Source organism: Thalassophryne amazonica, chromosome 13 (assembly GCF_902500255.1).
Source record: "Thalassophryne amazonica chromosome 13, fThaAma1.1, whole genome shotgun sequence".
Classification (NCBI taxonomy): Eukaryota; Metazoa; Chordata; class Actinopteri; order Batrachoidiformes; family Batrachoididae; genus Thalassophryne; species Thalassophryne amazonica.
The window spans coordinates 32,040,628-32,056,720 of NC_047115.1; the positions used below are offsets into that span (position 1 = coordinate 32,040,628).

The following is a 16,093-nucleotide window of genomic DNA, read 5'->3' on the forward strand; positions in this document are numbered from 1 at the left end:
GCCACTGCCTCCGCTCGTCGGATCCGGTACTGCTGGCAAGAGAACAAACACACAGGTGTGGATGCGGCTGCACCCAGTAACACAGAGAGGGGAGAAGCCGTCTCCACCTCACGTCACAATACTGCAGGAAGGTGAGTACTTATCTGAAGCAACGGCTTTTAGTAGACAGCTGTCCTGCAATGCTCAACAAGAAAGGCAATATAATACAGCAGAGAATCGTTACCTCTATCTTAAGGCGATATCTCGGCACTGAGGTGGAGACGCCGTCCTGGTGATATACCTCCGTGCTGAGTGGAGTCAGCTGTGTCCAGTGATGGGTGACAGCTGTCACCCTGGCTGCTCTCGTAAGGCGGCAGCGCCCTCTGGTGCCTGGAGCCCGCACTCCAGGCAGGGCGCCCTCTGGTGGTGGTGGGCCAGCAGTACCTCCTCTTCAGCGGCCCACACAACAATCAGGAAGACACTATTTTGTTTCAGTTTGTGAATTAAATATGAGATTGCAACATCTTGATCAGTCAGACCATTCTGGATCAGTATGCAGTTACTGCATTGAGTTGTGGAATCCAAATCCAGGTAAAGTCTGTGTCGTGATATAAATCACATATCTTTTATTTTGAGTCCTCTTCAACCATTGGTGGATGTCAGAAATCTCCGATTGCTCTTGCTACTAATATACATTACACCCACGGACTCAAAACGTCGCACATTCTCGAGAATTGTTGGTTTCTCAGAATGCAAAAGATGTAGAACAACGCCCTACTTTTGCTGGGTCAAGTTCAAAACTTCTCAATCACACCTCATTCTTCACTCCAAATAATTCATGTTGATGATTACAAAATGTGCTGTAAAAAAGTATTAATGATATTTTGTTGTAATTTGAGTGAGTTTGGACACATTCTCATGAACATGGGACACATTAATGCATGGTAAACACTTGACACTTACACCATAGGTACCCCTTGGATATTTTTGGTGCACTGATGTTCTCATTTTTATCCTTTTACAAGCGTTTGCAGACACAGTGCTTGCACATAAACGTATCATGTAATGAACATGTAAATATTGTGCATTTTAAGTTGCAGAAATAGCCTGCACTGGACTTTAGACCAGGTTTTGTTAGTCCGCAGTGCAATTTGTGTTCTCTTGCCGCACAATATCAACACACCAGCACTCTGCCAGGCCTCAACTCATTTTTACACCAGCATGCCAATGGGCACACAGATCAGTACAGTTATACTAAGTGGAGTTGGTTAAACTAGAGGACTGAAGCAGCACAGCAGCTTTACTTTGTTTCCACAGTGTTTTGGAAATATATGTCTCCCGAGGCGTCAGCGCAGTTCCACCGGCGCGGCTTTACCGAGGCCCGAGGCGTCAGCGCAGTTCCACCGGCGCGGATTTACCGAGGCCCGAGGCGTCAGCGCACATCCACCGGCGCGGCTCCACCTGAAGCCCGAGGCGTCAGCGCACATCCACCAGCGCGGCTCCACCTGAAGCCCGAGGCGTCAGCGCACATCCACCGGCGCGGCTCCACCTGAAGCCCGAGGCGTCAGCGCACATCCACCGGCGCGACTCCACCTGAAGCCCGAGGCGTCAGCGTACATCCACCGGCGCGGCTCCACCTGAAGCCCGAGGCGTCAGCGCACATCCACCGGCGCTGCTCCACCTGAAGCCTGAGGCGTCAGCGCACATCCACCGGCGCGGCTTTACCGAGGCCCGAGGCGCCAGCGCGGAGTTATCTGACCATGGGTCCGAAGAAGGCACTGACGGCGGAAGAGGGAGACAATATCAAAAAGTCCCTGGACTTTTTGTCTGAGGAAATCTCTATTGTTAAAATGCAGCAGAAATCCATTATGGACCTGGTGGAAGAAGTGAAGGCTCTCCGGATCCAGAATGCAGAGAAAGACCGGCGTCTGGTGTACCTGGAGAACCATTTTGCGGAGTTGGAACAGTACACAAGGATGAACGACGTTATTATTACAGGAATTCATATTAAACCTCGATCCTACGCACGGGCGGTGTCAGAAGACAGCGGAGGGGAGGCCAGCTCAGTGGAACAACAGCTGGCTGACTTCCTGCAATCTAAAGGTAGTCAAATGGACTGTAATAACATTGAAGCGTGCCACCCCCTGCCCATGAGAGAGGATGGAGACAAGCGAGCAGTTATAATGAGGTTTGTCAACAGAAAACATAAAATGGCATTGTTAAAACAGGGACGGAAACTCAAAGGAACAAACGTATTCATCAATGAACATCTGACCAAAAGAAACGCAGACATCGCCAGGAAAGCTCATTTCTTAAAAAAGCAGGGAAAAATTCAACAGACATGGACATCCAACTGCAAAACATTTATCAAATTGAATGGAACACCAGAACAACCAAGGTTATGGTAATCAGGAACATAGAGGAACTGGACAAATACGACCAATAAGGTATGAGGACACAAACACATCACAACACCATGACACAGACCAGAGGAACCTATTCATCTACTACATCATCTACATCTGGAGACAAGAAAGATATAACTCACAGGATTGCTGATCATGGAAAACTAGAACTGAGAACATTTAAATGACCACAATGTACTGGACTTGGAGCACGATATAGACCCGGACAATAATTTCTTCTCAAATATCAATGACAGCTGTTGCTATTATACAGATGAACAGTTTAATCGGATCATTAAAACGGATAACAAATTATCAATAATCCATTTCAACAGCAGAAGTCTATATGCAAACTTTAACAACATTAAAGAATATTTAAGTCAATTTAAAAAAATATTTAACATAATTGCTATATCAGAAACATGGATCAATGAAGATAAAGGAATGGATTTTGAACTGGATGGATATGAATTTAATTGTGTAAACAGAAAGAATAAGAGTGGAGGAGGAGTGGCTGTGTATGTGGATAAGAACATGGATTATAAAATAGTAGACAATATGACAACTGTGATTGATAACTTATTAGAATGTATAACTATTGAAATATGTGAAGAAAAAAGCAAAAATGTATTAGTTAGCTGTATATATAGAGCACCAGGATCTAGTATTGAAACATTCACTGACTGTATGGGAAAAATGTTCTCAAAAACTAATCAAAAAACTGTTCATTTGTGGTGACTTAAATATTGATCTGCTCAATCCAAATAAGCATAAAATAACAGATTAATTTATGAGTATAATGTACAGTATGAGTTTATATCCAAAAATCACAAGGCCAAGCAGAATTACATCCCATAGTGCTACCTTAATTGATAATATATTCAGCAATGATATTGAGAATAACACTGTGAGTGGATTATTAATCAATGACATTAGTGATCATCTACCAGTTTTCATCGTTTATAATAGAAACCATCGGCGGAATCAGCCAGAGGAGAAAATAAAATACAGGCGAGTACGGACAGAGGAAAACATGAACACACTAAAGAAGGATTTACAGGAGCAAAACTGGGAAAAGGTATACAGTGAAAGTGATGTTGATAGTGCATATGAAACTTTTTTACAAATATTTACATCATTATATCATAAGAATTGTCCAATTAAACAAGACTACAGAAAACAAAAAATCCAAGCTCGACCAGGGATGACGAAAGGGTTACGAAATGCATGTAATAAGAAAAATAAAACTAAAGACTAAAGAGGCAGAAAATAGATATAAGAAATACAAAAATAGATTAACTAATATTATACGGGTATGTAGGAAGGAATATTATAGTAACATATTATATAATAACAAAAACAATATTAAAGGAATATGGGATATATTAAATAGCATTATCAAAAATGGTAATAAAAAACAGAGTTAGCCTCAGTATTTCATTGATAATAATGTCAAGAAGGAAAATAAGGATGAGGTAGTCAACGGTTTTAAGAATTGTTTTGTAAATATTGGACCAAGCTTGGCAGAAAAAATTCCCAATTCCCAACCCGAGGATTGGGATAGTAATCTCATAGAAAGAAATCCCTGTTCAATGTTCCTCACAGCAGTGGATGGAAAAGAAATTATAGACATTGTGAATAATTGTAAATATAAAACATCTACCGATTTAAATGAAATTGATATGGTGGTGGTAAAATAGGTCATTGAATGGATTGTAGAACCAATAACATACATCTGTAACTTATCATTTCAAACCGGTAAATTTCCCAATCAAATGAAAATAGCTAAGGTTGTGCCGCTGTATAAGACTGGGGATAGACACCACTTCACAAATTATGGACCTGTTTCTTTGCTTCCACAATTTTCCAAATTATTAGAAAAGTTATTCAATAACAGATTAGACAAATTCATAAATAAACATAAATTACTTACTGATAGTCAATATGGATTCAGAGCACATAGTTCAACATCACTTGCATTAATAGAATCAGTTGAGGAGATTACAAACGCCATAGACCACAAATTACATTCAGTTGGAATATTTATAGACCTTAAAAAGGCTTTTGATACAATCAATCATGACATATTAATCAGTAAACTTGAACAGTATGGGATTAGGGGGTTGGTGTTGCACTGGGTGAGAAGCTACTTAAGTAACAGAAAACAGTTTGTGAAGTTGGGGGAATATACATCATCATGCTTGGACAATGCTTGTGGCGTCCCACAGGGGTCAGTATTGGGTCCAAAACTGTTTCTAATTTATATAAATGATATTGTCAATGTTTCCAAAATATTAAAATTAGTATTATTTGCAGATGACACAAGCATTTTTTGTTCAGGGGGGGGGGGGATTTGCAGGAGTTACTGAGGAGGATCAGTATAGAAATGGGAAAATTGAAAATATGGTTTGACAGAAACAAATTATCATTAAACCTAAGTAAAACAAAATACATGTTATTTGGCTATTGTAATACAGACATACAGGTTCAGTTACAAGTCAAGGGGGTAGATATTGAAAGGGTACATGAAAATAAGTTTCCGGGGGTGATAATAGATGATAAGATAAACTGGAAGACTCATATAAAACATATACAAAGTAAACTGTCAAGAAGCATTTCAGTTCTAAACAAAGCAAAACATATTCTGGACCACAACTCACTCCGCATTCTTTACTGCTCACTGGTTTTACCATATTTACAGTACTGTGCAGAGTTATGGGGTAATACTTATAAAGGTACAACACAATCACTATCAGTAATGCAGAAAAGAGTTATAAGAATTATTCATAATACTGGCTATAGAGATCATACAAATCCACTATTTTTACAATCCAAATTCTTAAAATTCACAGACTTGGTTCATTTTCAAACAGTACAAATCGTGTATAAAGCAATAAACAATTTACTTCCAGCAAATATTAAAAATATGTTTTTTAACAGATCAGGGGATTGCAGTCTGAGGGGGAAATTTAATTTAAAGCATCAGTGGGCACGAACAACATTAAAAGGTTTCTGTATTTCTGTCTGTGGGGTGAGGATGTGGAACAGATTGGGAGTGGGGCTCAAGCAATGTCCAAGCATGAACCAGTTCAAACAGCGGTACAAAAATATGTTTTTTTCTAGGTATAGGGAGGAGGAAAGGTAATGAGGGTTAGGGTGTTTTTGTTTTTTGCTTCAGCTTGTAAATATATAGTATTTTGTATATAAGTAGGTATGTGTAGGTGTATATTTATGTTTGTGTATATATATGTGTATATGTATATATATATGTATACGTATATGTGTGTATATGTGTGTATATATGTTGATATATATATATATATATATATCAACATACATACACACATATACATATATATATATATATATATGTATATATATATGTATATATATATATATATATACATATATATATATATATATATATATATATATATATATATATATATATATATATATATATATATATATATATATATATATATATATATATATATATTGATATCGGTTTAGGTGTGTAGGAATCTATGTGTATATGTGGCAAAGGGTATTACTGGTTGTGGGGAAGAAGGGGTAGAGATAAATAAGCTGATGCTTCACCCTACCCCTTTTCGGACATGTTGGGTACACAGTAGGAACTTTTTTGTTGTTGTCTTTACTGATCTATCTTGTAATTGTTGTTGTATCAAATGTTCGAAATAAACAGTTTTCATTCATTCATTCATTTTTCATTCATTCATTCATTCATTCATTCATTCATTCATTCATTCATGGGCAGTGGGCATCAAACCCATAATGGTGTCAGGTGGGAACACAAGCAAATACATGGTAAATGGACTGCATTTATGTAACGTTTTTCCATCTGCATCAGACGGTCAAAGCGCTTTACAATAATGCTTCACATTCACCCCAATGTCAGGATGCTGCCATACAAGGTGCTCACTACACACTATTAAGGATCTTGCCCAAGTGTCCTTAGTGCTTTTTCCGGTCAGACTGGGATTTGAACCAAAGATGCGCTGGTCTCAAGCCCAACGCTTTACCGCTAGACCATCACCTCCCCATAACTAGCAACACTTGTGTTGTGCTGCGCAGTGCTTTAGGTAGGTGCGGTCCAAAGAGTTTTGATCTGATTTGGTCCACAGTTGGTGGAAATGTTGAAGGTCAGCCAAGAACAAAGTGATCTGATTTGGATAAAAAAATCAGTGAAAAATGAAAAGGCTGAGATCAGATTTGTAGCCCACTGGTTAGTTTGAGTGTTTGAAGAGGCACCTGTGATTACTATAAAACACTTTGTGGCAGGTGGAGATCCTCGTAATACTGTATATAGAGGCAGTGTTGTGATTAATCCTGGATTAGAATTGATCCAGGATCTAAACTGTGTGGTTCATCTGGATCCGATATGGAGAATACTCCTTTCCTTTTGTGCCCAGCTATTCTGTATCCCGTGTCTTTGGGTAATGTGGACCTGACCGTGTGGTACGCTCTGAAATCTCAGCTTGTTCTCGTCTTTGTGTTCCACACAGTATTTTCAAGCTAAACATCAGACTTCAAGTGACAACACTGTTGTCAAAATAGCTTGAGGCAGTGACAAATACTAATTATCTCTGTTATTGCAATGTTACTTATCAAGACTGATTATTCACAATGACAGCAGAGCGTGATCCTGTCAGAACTTGGTTTAACCAAATGCAGCTTTATCTATAAAATCTCACAGGAGACTTACTCGCCTGTCAGCATACGAAACGGGCGATGTTTCAGCTTTGCCTCACTTCTCATAATATTTGCAAATGCGCAAATCACCACCGGACTGAGCTAACTTTACATAATCCTTTCAGCATAATGGAATGCCCATTAAAAGCGATGAACTTCCAACCTTCTAATCACGTGTGTTTATGACAGAAGCCCAAAGGTACGTGGTTCTAATTGACGAATAAAAGCTGGGAGTGAGGTTTGATCATGCTGCATGCATGAGCGATAAATTGTATGCTTCTTTTCTTTTCTGCGTCAGACACAAAGTGCTTCGAGCACATGCTTAGGAATAAATCAATCAGCCTGTCAGGTGGTTTTCCTGAGCTGAAACATTGCAGGAGTTTCCTGTTTGGCCTCAGTGTTAAATTTATGTATATGAATATTTATATCTCTCACATCTGTCTTTTTTTTGACACAGTATCAACATGAAAAAAAATCAGTCCTGCAAACTGGATCTTGTCATTTTTTTTTACCTGAGGCCAAAATATCGCCAATCAGGTATTGCGACGACTTTACGCCCATCTGTCTGTCTGTCCGTCTGTCCTTTGGGATAAATAAATTTGATCTTTATCTCCTTTTTTGAGGAGAAATATGGAAGCTGTGCAGTCTTAAGGGATTTGAAGTGAAATACTTTTTTTTTTTACCTCACCATCCCCTCCAAACTAGAAACAGCTACTCTGGCAGTAGTTAGATTTGTTTTTCTGTCAAACAGAAGATGATGGCAGCTCTGTGAGAGGAAATGAGTTATCTCATTCCTCCTTCCCTTTGGTGCTCTCTGCAACTGGATGTATGAGCGTGTTGGGCGCATGGCAGGTGGGGTGACATTCAATTCAATATTTTTCAAGCAGCTGCTGCTCCAAATCCATGGACTCCCATCTCCCATAAGGGACGGGAACTGGCAGAACTGGCAGGTGGCGATGGCATCAGATTAAACTTTTCTTTTTTTTTTTTTTTTTTTGCTCAGATTCACTGAAAGCCGTTGTCACGTGTGCATATGCTTCCGTCCTGAGTACAGGCATTCATTGATCTGAGTCACACCATCCTGAGAGGAGTCATATTTATATCAAACCTTTTCAGAAAGCGGATACATGTGTGTAAAAGATGAATAAATCAAAAGAACAGTTAATAAATTTGTAGCCAAAAACACAATATCACCATAAAAAAAGTACTGCAAACTGAAACTTGTCATTTTTACCTGAGGCCATAATATGGCCGTCTGGTATTGCGAAGGCTTTGCGTCCATCTGTCTGTGCTTGGCATAAGTCCATTCCTATTACTACCAGGGTCTTCAAATTCACAGGGAGCATTCGTGGGACATAGACTTTGGACAAGTTCAAAGATGGCTAACCTTGACTTATTTTAGCGGTCAAAAGGTCACATTCTGTTTCTTAATTTTATGCTCATATGGCTGAGGGTATTTTAATTTCAATTTCAATTTATTTTCATTTATATAGCACCAAATCACAACAGAGTTGCCTCAAAGCGCTTCACACAGGTAAGGTCTAACCTTACCAACCCCCAGAGCAACAATGGTAAGGAAAAACTCCCTCTGAGGAAGAAACCTCAAGCAGACCAGACTCAAAGGGGTGACCCTCTGCTTGGGCCATGCTACAAACATAAATTACAGAACAATTCACAGAACAATTCACGAACGAATATACAAGAAATGCTATTGGCGCACAGGACAGGAGGATCGCCAACACAAATACAAATAGCATTTAGCATTGCGTTATATTCTGTATTTCCAACAGTCCAGCACTCGATCAAGGGCCAATTCAGTTTTCTCATTGTTCTTAAAATGGAGCAGTTAGGAGACCACACAGTACCCTACCGGTGATCAATCCGCTGAAGTCACAATATGTGCACAATACTGCACTGGTGGCCGCCATAAAATTGTTACTTGTTGTGAACAGATGATTAACCATTTCACACAACCCAAAAAAGAAAATGGTCAATAGAGCTAGAAAGGCACTGTGTGCATGTTTTTGCCAAAGCTTCTGTGTAGGCTCTCAGTTGTCCAGGTGGTTTCCATAGTAGAAAAAGCTTGAATCTTCCACTGGACTGGGTTGCTTGACGCGAGGACATTTCACTCACTTCAAATCGCAGAAGCTTCCTCAGCTAAAATTCTTGCTCTGGTGGTCTGACTTCTGTCTTGACTCTTGTAGAGAAGAATAATCAAGAAGTCACAAAAGCTGGAGTTTTAAACCTAACCAGACCCCTCCTACCGAGAGGCAGACTGCTATAGGCCAGTGACTAAACAATAGCTCTAATTAGCACATATTGTGCTCTAGTTAGCACCCTCCTAATGACAGGGCAGCTGTCCCTCCTAATGATGGGAGGGACCCTCTCCTGATGGCTCCCTTGACGACTCTGCTGATGACGTGAATCTCAGGTAATCTCAGGTAATTAAATCTCAGGTAAGCTTGAAATCATGTTCTGATCTTTAGTCCTCTCTGGTCCACCCATGTCAAAAATAGATGTTTGCCAGATCTGGTTGTTATCTGTAGCCAATTCAAAAAGTTCACCAATGGATAGAGAATCACAGGATCATGAAGACTTTTGATTCTGAGCACGATCGTGATTCTGATCACTCATCACTATTTCAGATTTTTGAATCAGCATGATGATTTTTGTTCCTGATAACTCATCTTTTGTCCTGTTACTCACCCTTCATCCTGGTTGCTGAACTTTGATCTTGATGGCTGAACTTTGATCTTGACATTTTGTCCTGATTGATGGACTTAGATCCTCATTGCATATTGCCTAATCCCTAATAAAAGATCAAGCAGAATCCAAAATTAAAGATTAAAATGAGGATCATGATCAACGTATTCAGGATCAAAATGTCAATCTCACTGATCAAATGCAGGATCCACCCAGTTTGTCTAGATATCAACCAATATTGACTGGTGTTTTCATTGCCCCAAGAGCAACCTCATCACCAAATTTCATTGAATTCCATTCATAACCTTTTGGGATATCATGTTGACAGCATCAGTACCTCCTTGTTGGAGGTACCATCAGTGATTTCATCTGAAAACATCGATTCATGTGTTGGTGGTGTAGCTGTGATGTTCTCTTCCGTTCATTTGGAACCTCAAGAAAAACTCCACCACTTCTTACAGCAACATGCTGTAATGATGGTGGCTGTCATGAAAGTTAGCCATGGGTAATGATGGGTAGTACCATTTATCTATCATCAGCATTAATGCAGCATAACAATAAGCCATTTTAATCAGGTAGGAGGGTGAAATGACAGATGATCAGGAAGATATCACTTTCAGAGAGCTCAGCAACAAGTGTGAGGCTCAGTAGTGCTAAACAAAAACAAAATAAATTAAGTAGCGTTACCTCTTTTCTTATTATAATCATGCACTGTATGCTACAGTTCATTACTGATGTCAAGACATGCTGTCTCAGTACTCCAACAAGAGCTCCACCAAGCATCAGTCCCAGGTCACTGTGGATGCTGTCTTCTAATTCCAGTTCCTGCTACAGCTGAAAAGTACCAAGATATTATCAGTTCTTTCACAAAAATTCTATTACAGAGTCAGGTCAGGTCTGAGAGCATGCCTTCGTGCTGTGCATCACCACATTTGCCACATTGCACAACAATCCTGGTTCCTGATTGGTAACCGCCCAGGTGTCCAGACCATCTCCACCTTTTGGAAGCAACCGTCTATCTGCTCCGTCCAGGTAGAACGTGGGCGTTACCTTGGCCTTTTCCACTAACTGGCATCTTCAGCATTGGTCCTCAACAGCGAGGCACCTATATGTTGGATCATGCCCAGAGAAATGCACCTCATGCCCAAAATGTAAAAGCTTATGTTCCCTCTGAATGCAAGTGAGGCTGGCCATCTGAGTCTCCTTAATTAACACAAACCCCATTCAAGTAGTACCCATGGTTCACTAAAGAGAAATGGTATCTAGTTATCACCTTAGGTCATTGGTTACCATCCTAGTCTCACAATCATACATTAAGACGGGAAATACCATGAACACAAAGGCTTGGACATTCATATGGAAGTTTATTAACCGCGCTAAACACCTCTGTTCACCAACATCGTGACTCCATAAGCTCTTCCTGTGTTTCTTTCAATCTCATAGGCCAAGAACATAGAGACATGAATGGTACTGCCAAGATGAGAGAATCACTCACCACATACAGATACACTTCTGATGGCTGAGTCCAGGGAGTCTTTGAAAGTCTTGATTTTATTTTTGATGCAGGACCACAACAAACCCAGACACTCTCAGTTCTATTCATTCCACTAAAATCACTGTATAAATGTCTTGGTGTGATACTGGATTACAAAATCTGCTTGAAAACACATATAAGACACATAAAGCATTGAGATACTGGGAATGGCAACACATTTTTTTGGACAGCAAATCAATGACTATTTTATGTTTTTCATTTGTTCTCCCATATATGAACTACTGTGCTGCTGTTTGTCGAAACATATACAAGAGTTTATGGACATGGCTGAATTCAAAACAGGACAGATTCTTTACAAAGCACAAGATAATGTACTTCCTGGTAACATCTAAAGGCTGTTCACAAACAGATGGAGGATATGATCTGTTGGGAAAGTTAAATTAAAAAAAAAAAAGCATTGAATACGTATCACAATAAAACATATGTGTATTATCAAATGTGGGGATGAATTTGGGGAATAGGTTAGATGGTAAATTTAATAAAAGCAAAAATATAACTAATTTTAAAAAGATGCACAAAGTTGCTATTTTTCAGTGATATTAAGGTGATGTGATATTTCTTAAATATTACAGTTTTTTCCTGATATTTCATATTTTTTAAATAGTATTTGAGTTTCTGTCACTTATACTCTGGCAACATATATACAAAACAATTTACACATTTATTGTTAATAATTATACTACTCATTATAAATATTTATATGACTTTCCCAGGAATCAAAGCACCAAAGAAAATAAACTACAACAATACAAGGATAAATGCAAAAAACAAAGAGTCCACTACAACAATCCACAACAATCCCAAATTAAGGAGCTGGTAATAAAGAAAAAAAAGTGTGATTTACACTCCAGAAAATACGGTATTTAAGGTTTTGTTGGTGCTGTTTTTATTGGCAAGATTAATGAAGTAGGTAATGCCAGAATGGTATTAAAAAGTAAAGTCTGTATGATTAGGATCAAGGACTAAATACTTTGAGGAGGGTTTGTCATTTGTGTTGGACTGTCCCGTTGTTGTACTGTGTATATTGGTTGACACTTTTTTGTAACTATGGTGTGAGACATAATCTGAAATAAATAACTAAAAATAAATAATAAAACTGTAAAATTATATAAAAGCAGATTTTGCAGCATAGCACCTTTAAATAACATTGATGTTTGAGATAAGACTTAAGATAAGGCTCTACATTTCAAATAGCTGTAGGTAATTACAATCAGAGCCATGGTTTGGAATATAATTGTCATGTTTTCCTTTTACTTTACTTTCTGTCTCGTTAAATCTGGCATAAATGACCTGTCGTGCTTTCTCACGCTCTGAGGAGCTCATCCAGATGTAATCAGACTTGGCTGATATTATTAATGACTTGTAGGGAAAGGAGATTACACTTTTCCATGCCACAACCCTGACAGCATTGCTCTCTTAACACTTTCCAAAACAAGACATGTGAGGACATCTCTGAGGACCTGAGTTCATGTGGCTGTGTAGTTTTAAGTGGGCATGTAACTTCCGCTGTGTGCCCGAGTGAGAACATCATTAGTTTGCTCATTTTTGTAGATGTTACAGATGAGGAATGAGAGAAAAGTCTAGTGGAAAATTTTATAGAATTTACTGTAAATTGCAAGAGCAGGTGAGTCACACAGTAATGATGGTGACAGTTTTTATAGTGATTGTAAAACCTTTTTAAGAAGACCTCAAACCCAAACATTACACCAGTATTCCAAAGTGAGAATTGTTTTTTTTTTGTTTTTTTTGTTTTGTTTTTTGGCTGGTCCAGTCTTTTTCTCAGAGCTGTATAGCAAGGCAAAAATCTTTACATATTTTGCAGAGATACTTGAGCTGTAACAACCTATAATTAAGACTCTTTTTCAGCAGTGTTTAGAAAGTATTGCAAACAAAAATGCTTCATGGTTAGTTTGTATAACTTAAATTGTTGAGTATTTTCAAAATGGAAAAAACAGGGTTTGTATGTTTACATTTTAGTGCAAGATTTTGATACAAATCAGTTTAAAACACATTTACACATAGGTTGACAGTGTATTTTTTTTTAAATAAATAGCTTCATAGTAAAACTGGTATTGCAACATGTAATTTAGTCTGACTTAAGTGAAACAAGTTCAAACACACACACAAAAAAATACTAGAAAATTAAGTTAACAATTTTTGAGTAGAATGGAAGTACAACCCCAATTCCAGTGAAGTTGGGATGTTGTGTGAAATGTAAATAAAAACAGAATACAATGATTTGTGAATCCTCTTGAACCTGTATTCAGTTGAATACACCACAAAGACAAGATATTTAATGTTCAAACTGATCAACTTTATTTTTTTTGTGTATGTGTTAATATTTGCTCATTTTGCAATGGATGCCTGCAAGATGTTTCAAAAAAGCTGGGGCAGTGGTATGTTTACAACTGTGTTACATCACCTTTCTGTCTAACAACACTCACTAAGCATTTGGGAACTGAGGACACTTTGTGTCATGATTGGGTATAAAAGGAGCATCCCCAAAAGTCTCAGCCGTTCACAAACAAAGATGTGGCGAGGATCACCACTTTGTGAACAAACAGACACAGAGGGATTCAATAAAATGCGGTGTTTTTATATGGTGTGTGGTTTTATTTATTTTTTTAATATGTCAATGTCCTTCTTGATATCAGGCATTTTCCCGCACCTTTTACAGGACAGCGATGGTAGCTCAGTGGTAACGTTTCTGGGTGGCAATCAGAGCTTTTGGAAAGTGCAGGTTTGAATCCCGTGGGTGGCATGTAATATTTATTTATTTTTTTTATTTTCACAGCAGCTGCGCGATATGTTTACACATCGTCCAGCTGTTCGCACTGTGATACCGTGTGCATGGAACCTTCACAGCGGCATCATGCACACCTGCCCGTCGGCTCAATGTTTTTGTGGTTTGCTCATACGAGTTGTTCTGGCATGTTTTCCCCTGATTTGTACTTAATCATACTATGTGTGAAGGGGCCCTGAGCATTGTCATAGTATGTGACCACACTTTGGAGCTCTTTGCCCCTGGGAGGTGGTATTAATGCCATAACGATGTGACACTATGTCATGACGCCTATCATGATTATCAACATTCCATTCAGCAGGACCAGTCCAGTCAGTGACGGTCTGTAGCACGATGGGCCATCCAGTTTGAAACTGTATAAAAATAGACTGCAAAAATGGTATTTTCTCAATGTTTTTTCCATGAAATGTTCACTCATTTGCTGGAAAAGGATTAAAGGCATATCTACTCCTGCTCCCTCATGAAAAATGCAAGGAGTATGAACTAGGCCTCAAGTCCCACCCATCAGCTCGGTTGTTGAAAGCTTGTTTTACGGTGGTTGAGAGGACGTGAAATGCATAAGCCATAAAAGTTGCGGTTTTGGTTGGCGCACCACAGTCAATTGGACATTCATGACTTTGCAATATTCTAGCTCAGGGGAGCTAGAGAGCCACATTCCTGACACTCTTAGTTGTCTCCCTGCTCCAACACACCTGAATCCAGTGAAAGACTCGTTAGCAGACTTTTAATGAGCCTTTCATTGAATTCAGGTGTGTTGGAGCAGGAAGACAACTAAGAGTGTCAGGAATGTGGCTCTCCAGGACCGAACTTGGCCACCCCTGTTCTAGCTCCTAACATTTATGATTTAGGGAAAAATATGAGTAGTAGTACTGCTAGGAACTGTGCGGTGACAGAAACATGATATTCTGAGAGGAATGAAGTGCAAATGCTTCTCCCTTTAAAAGTTTACTTGATAGTATGCAAATTATATTGACTGAATGTTTTTTGAATTCACAAATTTGCGACATTTTACAGAGAATACATGCAAAAATATCTCTCGGGGTTGGCTCTTTTACAAAAAAATTAACATGAATAATGTGAATATTTGTATGCGTTGTAGATATAAAGTTAAATTTGTGCTTTTACTGGTACTTTCTTTTAAGATCAATTCCTGTTGCTGTGTTACTGCTTCTTTATTCTTTTCTGTCTGCTCCCAGATGTTTTTCACAACCATTGTCTCACTACTGCCACCTGCTGTTGTAGAAAATATACTGTGTATAGGTCGCGGACATGACGAGCAAAGCTCTTCAGCATCTCACCATGTCATTTAGGTCCTTCAGGCTTTTTTTGAGTAAATGCTTCGGTGGAGCATGAGCATGGCTAAAACTTTTCAGCTTCTGGGGGGGGGGGGGCTCTGCCTCCCCAGACCTCCTGCCTTTTATTTTATTTATTTAGTTTTTTTTGTTTGTTTGTTTGCCCCTCAGCTTCTGGGGGAGCTCCCCCAGACCCCCCACCTTTTTAAGCATTTTTATTTTTTTTGCCTACAGTATGGCCAAATTATCATATTTCAATATTGTCATACCAATATCATATAAATATGACTATAATTTCACACAAAGTGCAGCAACAGTGAAAATGAAACATTCTTAAACAAAACAGTAATACCACACTTATTTTGCAATCATCATAAGCTTAGGATACATTGCCCTTCAAAAGCATTGGAACACTTGGTATTTTATGTTAGAAAGATTAAAAAAGAAAATAAGATTATAAAATCAAACCTTCACTGTGCCTTGTGATAGAATCACGACGACGACCGCTCCAAGATGGCGGCCACATTTGCTGCGCCTCAGCAACCAATGCGACATCTACTCTTTATAATGTTTATGTTTGTCTACCGTCGGCCTTGTGATAGAATCACTATGATGACCGCTCCAAGATGGTGGCCGCATTTCT

At 38.8% G+C, this 16,093-nt stretch overlaps 1 protein-coding gene across 2 annotated transcripts in view; it reads left to right on the forward strand.

The window, feature by feature from the left end:
• LOC117523141 (cGMP-dependent protein kinase 1) overlaps positions 1-16,093 on the forward strand; it is a 460,927-nt gene that overhangs the window by 277,251 nt on the left and 167,583 nt on the right. The gene's annotated exons all lie outside the window — the stretch shown is intronic.